At 31.6% G+C, this 15978-nt stretch overlaps 2 pseudogenes across 1 annotated transcript; both read left to right on the top strand.

The window, feature by feature from the left end:
* Positions 1-4108: 4108 nt before the first annotated feature.
* Positions 4109-4536, top strand: LOC146908670 (Bowman-Birk type proteinase inhibitor pseudogene; annotated as a pseudogene).
* Positions 4537-15340: 10804 nt separating this feature from the next.
* On the top strand, positions 15341-15872 carry LOC146908669 (Bowman-Birk type proteinase inhibitor pseudogene; annotated as a pseudogene). The gene has a single exon (XR_015017468.1). The product of XR_015017468.1 is annotated as a Bowman-Birk type proteinase inhibitor pseudogene (transcript).
* Positions 15873-15978: the final 106 nt, after the last annotated feature.

Genomic DNA, 15978 nt, shown 5'->3' with positions numbered 1-15978 from the left:
TAAGCTTAAATTTAATGTATTTATATAAACACTCAACATCTCACAATTCATAAAATATTAAAAATAATAAAACAATTCATTTGGTGATTTTTTTTTTCTTCTTGCATTCAAACAAAATCCAGAATTTTCACCCAAATTTCTTTAAAAACAGAGAGTTATGGTTCACCTCATTCAAAAATAAAATATTTGAACAATCCAAACATATGTATTATCATTGCAAGTGGTTTTAGATTCCAAGTGCTACAATCTTCCTAGTTAAAGACTTTTGAAATTTTTCCCATGCTAGCTACTCCCCAAATTTCATCCCAACAGTAAACATTTTTCCACAATTGAAAAAACTCGGTGAAAAGAAACATGGAAGAAATAAAAGGTCAAAATTTTGTTTCCTCTTATTCCAACATGTTAACTCACGTAGGTGTTAATATAGCGTGAGTTAACTCACGCTAGTTTTCTTTTACCCATATACCAATTTGTTCCTTATTATTCCTCGCTATGACAACTGTTCTGACCGTCAAAGGGTAGAATGTGCCAGCGAACACTGTTGATGAAAAGAAAGAGCAGAATAGTATTACTCCAGACCGCGAACAGTATAACAAGGCTGATTTTCCAGAAGAATACACTGATGTTAAATTTTTTGTCATCAAGTCTTATAGCGAGGATGACATTCATAAAAGCATCAAGTAGTGGCGGAGCTTTGTACGGGCCAAGGTGGGTCGCAACCCACTCACCCAAAAGCAAAACAAATTTTTTTCTATAAGGAAAATACAAAAACACCCCTTGTTATTAAAGAAAAATACAAAATGGCCCACCCTTTCCACTACTCAAGCACGACCCTTCTTTCTCTTGGGCTCTTCTAGCGCACGCAATTTCCAACTTCAACTTCCCTCTTTAGCTCTTTTACTGTCGTTGTCCGTTCCACTTTCAATCTATTCAATTGGTGTTGCCATAGCTGAGGTGAAAGCCCTATTCGTAGTCTCTCTCTCACTCCCTGTCTCAGTTTTTACACTTCGAATCTGAAAGTTAATTTCTTGTCTCGTGTTGATTTTTTAACTGATAGGCATTTTGTTGTTGTATGTCTATGTCTTTGTTGGTTTTCTTTTTCGTCGTCATTGTTGCTTTGAACATCCTTCATTAGCATTTCTAATTTGATTAATCTATTCCCACTTGCCTTAATTGCAAAGTGCAAACTAATTTCTTAACCTTTGGTAACGAAACAAAATGAGAATATAATTAAGGATACAACGTAAGATAAATGTTTCAGCTAGCTCTTGTTGTTTTCCTCTTTCTTTCTTTCTTTCTTGTTTTCCACTTATTTGAACAAGATGGAGTGTTGTAAGAAAGTAAAAGCAAAGTGGTCAAATAATTTGGTATTTATAAAGTTTAAAAAATGGCCTTTCATACACATATGTCAATTAAAGACCATATGGTCTTAATTATAAGAAAGTAAAAGCAAAAATAATTTGGTATTTATATTAAGGAAAAAGTATGTTTTCGAATAATTAGAACCATATGAGTTAACTATATTACATTTCTTGTTGAAAACAGCTAAAATAAAACTAAAAAAAATTCACCAAACAAAACTATATTGTACTTTATTGTTTACTTTAGCGGCCCACCGAAAACCTTTTTTATGGTTCCGCCATTGGCATCAAGTATAATGTGTGGGCCATCACTCAAAATGGCAACAAGAAGCTTGATGCTGCCTACCAAGAGGAATAAGAATGAACAAATTAGAATATGGGTGAAAGAAAACCAGCGTGAGTTAACTCATACTGGGGTTTAGCGTGTATTTTTAGCGTGACTTAAGTGCAGCGTGAGTTAACTCACGCTTTGTTAACACCTACGTGAGTTAACTCACGCAGGGGTATTTTTGGAAGTTTGGTTGAAAACGAGCAAAACGTGTTGGGAGAAGAGCATTTTTCCTTGAAGAATCATGGGTTGTTTGGTTGTGAGGAAACGAGGTGAGAAATTAAAGTAAATTTGTTTGCTATATGAGAAAATGGAGAAAAATATAGAAGAGAGAAATGTGTGGCTTTTTTTCTTTGATACAGTAGTTTAGTGATTAGAAATCCACCTCTTAAAATGAACGACACATATCTTTTAAAAAATACAATAGGAATTTTAAAATTAGCAAAATATATAAAGATAAAACCCAGGTTCCATAACTCGAAGGAGGATTTCTTTATTGTTTGACTGCTTCATATACATGTGACATTTACGTGCAAAGATTGACATTTAACTAAAATATAAATATATAACTATTAAAAATAAAAAAAATTAAGATCTGGGGGAGGACATGACCTCCCTATGTTCCTACATCACTCCGCCATATGGGTGTGTGTGAGGGTTGTTTATACTTCATAGTACATCATACATGAAATAGACTTGTCAAAATAAAATAAAATAAAATAAAAAACACGATATCAATACTAGAAGATATATTAGTTTTTGGGAATATTTTAATTTTTTTTAAGAAATAAATAGTATTAATGCTATATAATTTTTTTAAATTAAATTTACACTACATATAAAAACCCAAAATACAATCTATGGGCTAAAATTCAAAAGTAAAAAACTAGGCGTAAAACCTAGACCAATCAAACATAGAACAACGATAAGAGACAACAATAAAATTGCCTTCGCACAACAATCAACAATAGCCGCCAGGCACGGATCCAATGTGGGGGCAATGAGGTCAACCGACCCCACTTGCCTCCACTTGCTTATTGTATATTTAACCTAAAATTTGATATTTATGCAATTTGATTCCACTTATATAATATTATTGTCTTCTCATAGTTCATTCATAACACTATAAAAAATTATTCCTTCAAAAAAAAAACACTATAAAAAATTACAAAACTAAGAAGAATCTTAATGAGTGTGCTAAGAGCACTAGATAAGAAATCAAAAGAAGTAATTTTTTATAAAAAAAGTTGTTGTAATTATTATATGGACAAAAATAACGCTTATTTTTAAGAAAAAAAAAATCTTCTTTTATGAAATCTTTAACCAATTCTCTTAGAGCATATCGTTAGCAAGGCCATAAAACTACTACTATTATATTTTAAATTATTCTTATATTTGTTGAAAAAACTCTGTGATTGACGTTGATGGTTGAAAATATAATTAATTAGGGTTATATTTTTTATACTATGCTAGAAATAGAAAAATATCTTAAAAAATCAACATTTTAGAGCAATTTTAAACATAACATATATAATTTTTGCACACTTACGCGTTTATATAGTTTTATATAAATTTTTATGATATAACTTTGACCCCACTTATTAAAATTTCTTGATCCGTCACTGATAGCATCGTTCTCAAACAAAGGACACAAAATAGATGGAGGACAACAACACAAATATAAATATAAGTAGTATTGATAATAAAGAAAGTGAAAATTAGTTAATTACATATATGATATATCCCAAAAGGAGAACACCATTACTTAGTCAATTACATTTATCCCAAAAATAATAGAAACATCAAGTATTTGCGCGTATCGATTTTCCACTGTCTATCCCTCGTGTATCCCCAATGTATCGAAAAGTATAAGACAATTGTTTTTTAATAAAATAAAATTTAATCTTCGGATACTCTTCCGATACGTATCGAGTTGTATCAAGCAGGTATCAATGCAGGATATATATCAAATACTGATACGTCATCCATTTTAAAGTATGTGGGCTTCATAGCTCATTAAGAGTACATTTTTAAATAAAGAGGAAATGTTTATGATGCGATAAATATATATAACCGATTGATGATGTAATATAGTTAAAATATGGTGTTGAGTAAGATGAAAAAAATAAGGGAAATGTTATCTTGTGCCCTCAAAGCACAAGTTAAGAAGGCAAAGATAGAAATATTTTATTGGAAATTGTGCATTCAATATTCTTAAAATTTGAAATCTTATCTTTTCAAGACAAAATTGATTATTTAATTCCATTTTTAGATTCTTAACATATGCCCTGAGGGCACAAGTTAACACTACCAAAAAATAAATGGTGTCTAAACATCGTGTATATAAATAGACACATATATAGCTAGCTGAAAAGGTACAGACATAGTAGTAAGAGAGAGAGAAAGTGAGAAAAAGATAGTCATAGTGTTGAATGCAATGACGATGAAGTTAGCTTTGTTGGTTTTCCTGTTGGGCTTCACTGCAACCATGGTTGATGCTCGTTTCGATCGAACATCCTTTATCACTCAACTGCTCTCCAATGGTGAAGCTAATGCCAAATCCACAACAACAGCATGCTGTGATTTCTGTCCTTGCACAAGATCAATCCCACCTCAGTGTCAGTGTACTGATGTTAGAGAAAAATGTCACTCAGCTTGCAAAAGTTGCCTTTGCACAAGGTCTTTTCCTCCACAGTGTCGTTGCTTTGATATCACTGACTTCTGCTATCCATCATGTAGTTAATTAACTATGTAACCATGCATGTGATGTGACAAAGTCCCTTAGGCTTTGTTTTTAATTGTGTGTATGGAAATTATGAATGAAATAAAAATCACTGTTTGGCCAAACTGTAGGGTCAAATCAGGCGCGAAGGGCTTCAAGGGGATGGGGTAGCATTGGCTACCCCAAGAGAAAAAAAAATCTTGAATAACTAGCAAAAGTTTTATATATAGCTACCCCATAAATATATTATTTGGCTACTCCAAACAATTTTGTTGGTTAAAAGAGATATTATATTAATAAAAATTGATAATTTATTTAGTTTAGTGTCAAATATGGATAAATTTGTCTTCTTAAAACTCCATAGAGCTCATCTTTCACAAATAACTACTGTTAGCTTTTATTTTCTTTGTTGTTGTTTCATTAAAGATAAGTAAAAAATATTGTAAACTTATTTTACTTATCGATTAAGTTTAATATATTAGTATTCACAAAAAAAAAAAAAAGGTTAACATATAAGTTTGTAAAATATTTTTTATTTCTTCTTTATATTTGGCCCCCTCATAAAAAAATTACTAGCTTCGCCGCTGGGTCAAATTGTGATTCTTTTACTGATTTTGTCTTTGAAATGATTTATAAGTTATTGCCAAGTATATTATTTTTCTAAAAAATCTTTTAAGTTACACACTTTTTGAACAAGCCAGTATACCCAAATTAAAATGAAAGTAAGGTTGTAATCCATCAAAGGTATGTTGTCGTAGTTTCCAGACCGCTCATACGGTGCTTAAAACGATCATACTTTTATCTATTTGTAGCAAGGCTTAGCTACCTGAATGCGGATAATCCGGATAGATAATAAAATATTTGGTTTTTTAAGCTATTGAACATTTATATTAGTAAGTTTTATTTATTCTCTTATAATCCGGAAAATTAATTTGAGTGATTATTTTTTCTTCTACTTGCATTCAAACAAAAAATCCAGAATTTTCACCCAAATTTTTTGAACAACATAGAGTATGGTTCACCTCGTTCAAACATAAAATATATCAACAATCCAAACATATGTATTATCATTACGTTTAAGATTCCAAATTGCTACCATCTTCCTAGTTAAAGACTTTTCAAAAAATTTCCCATGCCCACTCCCCAAATTTCATCGTAACAGAAAATCTTTCCTCGATTGAAAAACTCAGTGAAAAGGAAAATATAGAAATAAAAGGTGAAAAATTTTGTTAAACCACTCTCTCCATGTGTCCATAATCCTCCGAAAATAGTTCGAAGATGGTGAACAAGTATTGTCATGTGTCTCTTGAAGAATCATGGTCGGTTTGGTTGTGAAGAAAAAATAATAGAGGGAAATAGGTGAGAAAAAGTAAGAGTCAAATACATTTTCAATATTCCAACTTTAAAATATACTCCCCCGTCCTATAATAAGTGAACAATTTGCAAAAAAAACATTGTTCTAGAAAAATTGAGTCATTTTATTTTTCAATACAATATTAATTATTTTTTTTTCCAATTATCACTCTAATTAATGTTACTTTCATCACTCCCAATTCAATACTAGTATATTCTACTTTGTATTTATGATAAGGAGCAATGCACTAAAAGTTGACAAGACACTCAAAATCATTTTTCTCTCTCTTTCACATATACATTTTTTAATATGTGTGAAATGAGCGAAATACTCGGTTAAAATGGGACGGAGGGAGTACTATTTGTTTACTTCAACAATTTTTTTTAATATCCAAATTTGTATAAGATAATCCTATAAAATAGGAAAGAGTAATTAGTATACTTTATCCCTTTTAAATTAGGTGTCATATTTCTAATCTTCTTTGTTTTAAATTTGTTGTCACTTTGTCCTCGTGAGCATAGTTTAGTTGGCAGGGACATGCATTATTATATGTAGGGGTCGGGGTTTGAACCCTGGATACCCCACTTATTCACCTTAAAAAAGGTGAATTCTAGCCATTAGACTATTTGACCAAAAAAATTGTTGTCACTTTTATAATATCAATACAACATTTATCATTCTTTTTTATTAGGCCACAAGTTAGCATGACTCTTATTATTAAGATGTTTTAGTAAATTATACAATCTTACCATTAAAATCAACATTGTTAATCATTTTTTGAATAATCATGTAATATTTAAATAAAAACACCTAATATAAGACAGATGAAGTAATTAATTAAATCACCAAACTAATTTGGGTGATCAAATTGAACCAATTACTATTTAGCCATAGTGAAATAAAATAAAATTACTTTTTAAGATGGGTGTTTTTTGTAAAATGGGTTTTTCTAAAGACTAAAGTTTAAATGAATTAGATTCTAGATATTCACCAATATTAGATAGTAGAAACTCTTCCTTGGTTACAAGCCCAACAAACATTTGTTCTCGTGTGCTTAGCTCAGTTGGTATGAACAATGCATAATATATACAAAGTCTGGGGTTCGATCCCTGACCACCACAAAAAAAAAACCAACAAAAATTTAAAAAGGATTTACTGATTACACACAAAAAGAATCATATATCAACAACCAAAGTTGAACGCAATAGAGTTAACTTCTTCATATCTAAGATAACATTTATTGTTATTGGCAATGATGACTTACTGGTTCAAATTAAAGTGAAGTCCCATGCATATTTATGACATGGTAATGCTAGAATGCAAATTAAAACTCGGTCTTGCTGCATGTTGTTAGGAAACATGGCATCCATGGATGAAGGAAAGAAAAGCTATGAAATTGTTGTTAAAATGTGATATTACAAAATGAGGAAGTTATCCCACTAATGGGGTTATTACAACTATATATACTACTCCTTCACTAACTAACTAGTATCTAACATATATCTCTAATAGTCCCCCTCAAGTTGGAAGGTGTTCAAAACACTTCCAACTTGAAATGAGAAAATACAAGGAAATACATCAAGCAAATGAAAATACAAGGAAAGATGCCGGAAATACATCGGCCAAGAGCATAAAAAACAACCAAATGCTTATCCAACAAGAGGAAACCACAACTCAAGGTGTAACCACTTGGAGGAAGAAGCAACAAACCAACGCTTAACCACCATCCGGTAGAAGCCAACATCGACAAAGCCATAAAAGGCACAACACTTAACCATCAAGAGTTCTCAATAACTCAAGACAGAAGCACAAGAAGAAAACGACGCTTAACCATCCTTGGACAGAAGCACAACGACTCTTAACCATCATGGATAGAAGCACAACAACAACGCTTAACCATCCTTGGACAGAAGCACAACAACGCTTAACCATCCATGACAGAAGCACAACAAGGCTTAACCATCATGGACGGAAGCCCAAAAACAAGCCAATAAAGGCTAACCAACATCAAGAAATCAAATCAATCGAGAGATTTTGGTGCAGAAACCAAATAAGCCACCACCCATAAATCACATGCTTATTGTCATGTCATCTATGATTGCACCTGCTGAAGCTAACAGAGACAGAAGTACACTTCACAACAGCTACTATTCACTATACCACCATACTGATCTATACCATAGGTCTCACCAAATACCAACCATGAGCAAAGGCATAGACTAAAAGCTTCTATAACGATCCAGGAATATGAGGCAATGCATCAAAGGCTTCCAATTTTGACATCAAACCACTTCCAAACTAATAGAGTGTTGAGCTGTCAAAGGTGATGCTTATGAATTGTTCCAACGCCAAGATATGATAATCCTCTGATCCTTGTGTAAAGACACCTTTAGGCTTCAAAGTTCCACATTCAAATCAGCAAAGTGAGTTAATATTGAGATGACAAACATGTCATGTTGCCCAAGTACCATTCCAACACAAGTAAACTAAAAACAGAAGGTAATCAATCAAAGTGGAATCCAACCGAAAGGCAATCAATATTGGTCTGCAATTGCTACTATCATGTGCATAATGCAATCAAAAGTATCACCCCATAAAGTGGTATCATCAAATAACTCTGCAAACCAACTGCTAATTAAAAGGATTCTGCAGCAGATACATAACCTCAGAACTCAGCATGCATAACCTCATAACTCAACATACCAAATTCACAGATGTGCATCCAAGAATTCATCAAACCACAAGCAGCACATTGACAAACCATATGTAAAGAAGGTACCAAATTGACATATCAATGCACTAAAGGAAGTATGGAATAACAATTCTTCACAAACCAGATAAAGTAGCAGGAGAAAACCAAGTGCCGAGGAAGAATGCAATATGAAAATGCCCAAGAGAATCAATCCAATACCTCCAAAAACAGTCATCAATACTCCACAAAGTGTACTAGCATAAAATTCATTCTCTGTGCCTCCATAAACTGAACATAAAACCATATCCAATTGAAGCAAAAGGAAGGAGAAATGGTGCTTCTGGAGGTGTTCTCACCATAACCAACAATATCAATCATAGTGGCAAAGATCATAATAAGAAAATCAAACTGAGCCAGAAGCAACTAACTCCGAATCAAGAATGGCACGGGAAAATGTGTGCAGCAATCAGCAACATTAATCTGAACATAATAGCAATCTGTTTTCCATTGATGACTTTCAACAAATACCTTGGAAGCAATAGTCATATGATCCAACAACTAAACTACTGAGAATAATTATGCTTCAAAAATCTAAACCAAAGTGCGGGATCGAAGCGGAGTTGCAAAACAGAACCGAGAATTATACGGAATCTATGAACTGAAATGCAATTGGAATTGGAACTACAAACCCTAAAAATTGGGACAAATGGTGAGAACAGAATGTTGAACGAATATGGAATCGCCACGACATCACCAACTGTGACAAAGTGCGATGGAAACAGAATCATCACTGCAAGAATAGGAACAAATGAAATCACGGAATCGCGATATTCCGAAACTGGAAATTTGGATTGATTCGAACAAGTATGTCGAATGGAACATGAAACTGAATTAAAAGTGAATCCGAATCAAGAAATTGAATAAGGAAAGAGAGGTATCAAAGTCAAAACGAAAATAGAAAGAAGAATGACCGATTCAATCAGAAAATAAAATCGATTAAGAAGGAAAAGGAAAGGAGTGAAAAGGAATTGGAAACAATGAGATTATTAGAGAAAACAAAGGAGTATGAAATGAGAAAAGGAAAATTGGAACGAGAGAAAGAAAAGAAAGTGAGAAAATTAAAATTTTCTGGAGAAAATGAAAGAGGAAAATTACAATGGAAGAAAAACGAAATTGAACCAAGAAAGGAATAAAAAAGGTGAAACTGAATGGCAATCGGTTAAAAAGGAAGAGAAAATGAAGGAAAATGAAGTGAGAAAGAAAAATGGAACGAGAAAAAAAAAATGAAGGTGAGAAAATTTTATTTTCTCGAGAAAATGCACCGGAAAATATCCTTCAAGGTGGATACCAGATTTGCTCTGATACCATGTTAGGAAACATGGCATCCATGGATGAAGGAAAGAAAAGCTATGAAATTGTTGTTAAAATGTGATATTACAAAATGAGGAAGTTATCCCACTAATGGGGTTATTACAACTATATATACTACTCCTTCACTAACTAACTAGTATCTAACATATATCTCTAATACATGTGTAAATAATCGGACCACGTATTGTCCACGTGTAATCTTGTGACTAGATGTATGAGGTTTTTTTTTTTTTTTGGTCAAGCTTGTATGAGGTTTTCTAAGTGTGACTCATGCAAATATATTAAATCTCCTTACCAAAACAAAGCTCACATGGACCCTTCATTTATAACAATATTTGAATGGAAATACATTTTTTTGGACTGGATATTGCTGTTCCACTTGTACCTTCATTTCAACTATTTTATTAGTTTTATAATATTAATTTATCATCAATTATAAAATTAGTTAAATTTCATTAAATTAAGAACAATCCACAACAATAAAAAAGATATTGTACGGTTTTAAAAAAACCTTATTTTGATCTTATATAGAAGAATATTATTTATTTTGTTTGTGTAAAAAATTTAGAAGTTTACTAATCACTTAATTATTTTTACTATTTTATCATTTTTGTTTACAATAAAAACGGAATAACAGACACACGCTAATAAAAATAAAGTGGAGGGCAAGCATCCGGTAATGCATAACCAGGCCCGAACCTTCGCATGTGCAAGGTGAGCTACGGTGCCAGGCCTCGCAATCTTAGAAGCCTCAAATTAAATCCGTTAACAACGCAAATTAAATTTATTAAATAATTAGTATTTTTTATTATGGAATTTTAAAATGTTCTAATTCAAACTTATTGTATTCAAGTAATATTTTAGGCATTAACCGAGATAACAAAAGTTGAAGGTGGATGTTGGAACTATAAGATTAAACAAGAGTTTTGGAACATGAGAATGGTCTAAATTCTCTTGAGGTGACATGGGGTATTTGAAGTTAATGGATTTTAGAAGTGTAACTAGTTGTGAGAGTAGGTATATTGGTTTGTTTAACACTATTGCAACCTCAAAAGAGGATTTTAGTAACTTTAGGTTACCTCATCTTTGGACTTTGATTTCAATAACAATAGCACCAATTGGGATTGATTTTCTATTATTGCGATGAATCCACAATTCCAAGAAGTTCCTTTTATCATATATTTTCTAAATATGAAAATCATCAAACTACCAAATATTTAATTTTTTCCTAACTAAAAAACTTAGAAAAATACATTTCATACTCATCAAATATATGTGAGATGGATACTTATAACTATGGGATAAAGTCGTGCACTTGCAGACTCGTCATTCTTTTTATTTTATTGGTTTCGGAAGGGTTGTGGGCGTAATGATTCCAAAAGTGTAGGTGAATAGGTTTGGGCCTTCTTACTGAGTATGATATGAAATCAATCTCTTATCTTTTGTTTGCAGATGACATGTTGTGTATATTGGATGCCACGAGGACCAATCAATTTTTTTTTTTTGAAGAAATGAAGAGGACCAGTCAATTTTAAAGGAAGATTTGAGGGATTTCGAGATGGAGTCAGGATTGAAGGTCAATTTTTGAAAAAGCTCTTTCATGGGAGTGAATAGCATTGTAGATAGAGGAGTTTAAGGCTAATATAGAATTGAAGTTGGTGAGTTGAATTTAAGGCATAGTGTTGGTTAGACAATCCACAACGCAGTACTCCATCTGGGTGCTTAAATGGTCCCCGACTGTACACGTCATTCGTTTTATAAATAATACTTAATAAGCATCAATTGTAACGCCCTCCTTTTTATTTAATTATTTTAATTAGTTTTAGAATATATTTATATATTTATATGATGTATATGAGGGATACATGATTTGTTGAGATTAGATGTCTTTTTATAATTTAGTTAATATATTTTGTTGAGTGATATTTTGTTATGTTATATGTTGATATTTACTAGCATAATATATTTGTTAATTGTTATAGATATATATTTGTTATTTGGTGTATTATTATATATTTAGTAGAGAAATTTATTAGAATATGAGGATTATTAGTGTGAGTGGATTTGGGGGTTAGAATAGAAAGAAGAATAAGTTGTTGGGCCTAAATAGATTTGGGAAGAATATTTTAGTATTATAAATAGAGAAGCTTAGGTTGGAAAGAGTTTACCCTAAACTGCTTTTAGGAAAAGAGGAGAACAAGAAAGAAGAGAAGAGAAGAGAAAAGTCAAGAGAAGACCTTAGGAAAGAAGAACGCTGCTGCTGATTCAGGAATTAATCTAAGGTGAGGGTGAGACTATCTTGCATTAATATTAAGTTGTTAAATCATTAGATTACATCTAACAAGTTGGGGAGAGTTTGTGAGAATTTGAGAATTAGGGTTTTGAGAGAGATTTGATGATTAGATGATGAAAACTTGTTGAATTGATGTAGAAATTGTGTACAAACCTTAGATAATCATTAGGATGATAATTAGAATCAGTTTTGAGGTTAGCACCATGAGATTAGGTGAAACTTGAAGAAAATCTGTATTCTGCCCGAATTTTGATATTAAAACTGGTATTGATTGGTGCGGAATTGGTCTTAGGTGTAAACACGAAAGTTGTAGGTATGGATGTTAGCTTTCTAATGTCGTTGGTCTCACGTCAAAAAGATTTATTGAACTTGAGTTATGGTCAAATTACTGCATGTAGGTCACAGTGAATTTTTATGGACTTTCAACACAACTTTTCCGAATTTAAAATGAAAACTGGTATTGATCGGTACAAAATTGGTCTTAGGAGTAAACATGAAAGTTTTAGATAATTTTGTTAGCTTTCTAATGGCTTTGGTTTGACGTGAAAATGATGTTTGGTCTTTGAGTTATGATGAAAATATTACAGGGAGGTCTTAGCGAAATTGTACGATGACAACATTCTATGTTTCATGTTTTTGCGTTTTGTTCATATGTTTCTGTTTTGAATTGATCCTTGTTGTAAACATGAAAGTTGTTGATATTTGTGATATCTTTCCAGTAGCTTTGGTTTGACATGAAAATATGTTGTGGATAATTTATTATGTTTTTACAAAGATACATAGTGAATTATTGTTGATGTTTAAATACGATGTTATATGAAGTTGTTTATGATTGATGAATATGATGTTTTAAGATGTTGTTTATTATCATTTGATATTGTTATATTATGATATGACATGAATTATTTATGTGATCCATATGTTGTCAAGATGCTAAGATGTTAAGATGTTAAGACGTTAAGATGATAAGAGTTGTTAAGTCGTCGAGTCGTTATGAAGTCATCAAGTTGTTAGGATGTTATGTTGTCAAGATGTCAAGATGTTAGGATGTCATAGATGTTCATGAAGTTGTCTAAGTTGTACGAAAGTTATGTCGTTGCATTAGAGTTGTGTCGTTGCATAGTCAGAGATGGGGGCTTAATGCCCGACAGGTCCTTTATGACCTTAGAGATGGGGGCTTAATGCCCGACAGGTCCTTTATGACCTTAGAGAAGAGGGCTTAATGCCCTGGTGGTACCACATGCATAATGAAGATGTCTAAGATGATTTAAGATGATTTGAGAAGTAGAAGTTGCATAGTCGAGTCGAAGTTGTTAAGATGTTGAGATGTCATGTTGTCAAGTTGTTAAGATGTCAAGTTGATAAGTTATTAATGAAGTGCTATGTTGAATGAAGACGAATGATTTATGATAAGATGTCACGTGAGTTATAATTATGTTGATATATGAAGTTGATTACGAATTTGATTATGAAGTTGTTTTCGGTAATGCTATGTTTTGATAATAATACTTATGTGAAATTACATGATGATTCTTATGATTATATTTGATATTAGGTGTTGATGCTTATAAATAATGTTTGATGAAATGTGGTGACGTTTGTGATTAATATTGATGCTATGTGATAATTGTTGGAGACTATTATTTGATGTTATATGATGATGTTAAGATTAGTAATTGATAATATATGAAGATGTTTATGATTAGTATTAAGATAGTTTTACGACCAATATAAGAAGATAATGACACTAGTTAAGGAAGTTTAAGTTGTTAGATATGATTAATGAATTATTAAGATGTTTAAGTTGTTGAATGTACTTTATATGATTTATATGCTTAATATTATTGTTTGAGAAATCTCACCCCTCTGCTTGGAAATGTTGCTCTTCGTATGGGTAACTTGCAGGTAACCAGGATTAGTTGCGGTCGTGAGTGGACTCCTCACAAGTGTGTCTTAGGTGCTCTGATATGTAACAGGATGGGATTATGTCTTCTATTTCTATTCCTTACGTATTACTTATGGATTTTTATGAATAAATGTTGAACAAGACTTATGAGATTTTTATGTTGAAGCCTGCGTGCCAAAGATTATTTTTATTGTTGAACTAATTTCCGCTGCGAAGTTTTGAATTACTTATGTTAAATGATTTTGAAGAATAAATTGTTATTCATTCAGTTTATGAATTTTTAAGAAGTGTAGCATTCCGTTTAAAGTGAAATACTCTGATTTTTAATTATGAAATTTTTTTTACGTTGGGAAAACGGGGTGTTACATCAATCTCTCCAACCCAACACCTCAAAATAATTATTAATTGTGTCCCTGCAATAACTATGTATCATTAAATTTTAACAATAATTTATATATTCATTCGTAATTATATAATTTTAAAATATTGAATTAATTTAATTATAAATTATAAAAAAAGTTAAAACTTGAAAAAAAACAATATAAAATAAATGATGGTAAATTATTTGTTGTTTTGTTTCAATCCAATCGTATGTTTGTTTTGTTTTTTTTTCCATTTAGATGGGTAAATTATTTGTTGTTTTAAAAAAAGTGTTTGTTGAAAATTTAATGTTGATCGATTAAATATCACTCTTGCAACTAATATATAATTTACTTTTTAATATTATAATAATAGAACAATTGAATAGAGAAAAAAATAGAATTAATTTTACACGAGGGATCCATTAGTAATAGGAGAGAGAGGGTGCCTATAAAAACACTCATCTTAATAAGCAGTGTATTATTTGGTGTCATAATGGGGGTGTCTATTTATCATGGTTCCTAATAGGGGATGGACTCTCCATTATAGATGGTCATAGTTGTTGGTCTTCTATTTATTATTTTATAAGATAATACGACTTAGTGACATTATGTTAATATCATTTTAAGGATATTTACGTATATAAACACAATTATATTCATAAAATGAATTTAAGCATGTGATGAATTCATCTCTTAATAATAGAAGATAGAGAAGAAAAAAGAATTATATATATTATATGGTGTATAAATGAGACAAGTATTGCGTTTTGCATGTGCTAGTTTTCACTATTATTACATCAATAAATTTCATTCTCTATTAAATTAAATTAAATATGATATGACTTTTTGATCCAATGATAAAAAATACAGTATCTAAGTATGGTACAAGATCATTTTGCTTATGCATGTTAGACAGAGTCTATATATAAATACACATGTAGCTATGTCTCCACACAAGGAAAAGAAAGATACAAAGAGAGAGGAAGAGAGTAAGAATGGAGCTGATCATGAACAAGAAGGCAATGATGATGAAATTAGCTTTGTTGGTTTTCCTCTTGGGCTTCACTGCAACTATTGTTGATGCTCGTTTCGATCCAACATCCTTCATAACTCAAGTGATCTCAAATGGTGATTCTACTAATAGTTATAATACCAAATCAACAGCCACAGCATGCTGTAATACCTGCCTTTGCTCAGTAACACCATCCCTTACTCAGTGTCGCTGTGCTGATGTTGGAAAAACATGTCATTCAGCCTGCAAAAACTGTGAATGTGGATGGAGTTCTCCACTGTGCACTTGCTATGATATGACTGATTTCTGCTATAAACCATGTAATTAACTATGTATGTTGTATACCATATGCATGAGTGTGATGAAACAAACTCTCAAAGGCTTTGTTTTTTATTGTGTGTATGGAAATGAAGAAATAAAAATTACTTTTTGGCCAGTCTGTTTGTTTTTGACAAACTGCGTGGTCAAATATATTAGTTTGTTTTGTAGATTTTGTCTTTTGAATGATGAGATGAGATATGTTAACAAGTGTTTTAAAGATAGGAATTTTGTAGGTTTTAAGAATTAATCCAAAATT

This window comes from Medicago sativa, chromosome 7 (genome assembly GCF_051527215.1).
Source record: "Medicago sativa cultivar Bolivia chromosome 7, Bolivia_mono, whole genome shotgun sequence".
Lineage (NCBI taxonomy): Eukaryota > Viridiplantae > Streptophyta > Magnoliopsida > Fabales > Fabaceae > Medicago > Medicago sativa.
This window is presented reverse-complemented; position numbering and strand designations above follow the sequence as displayed.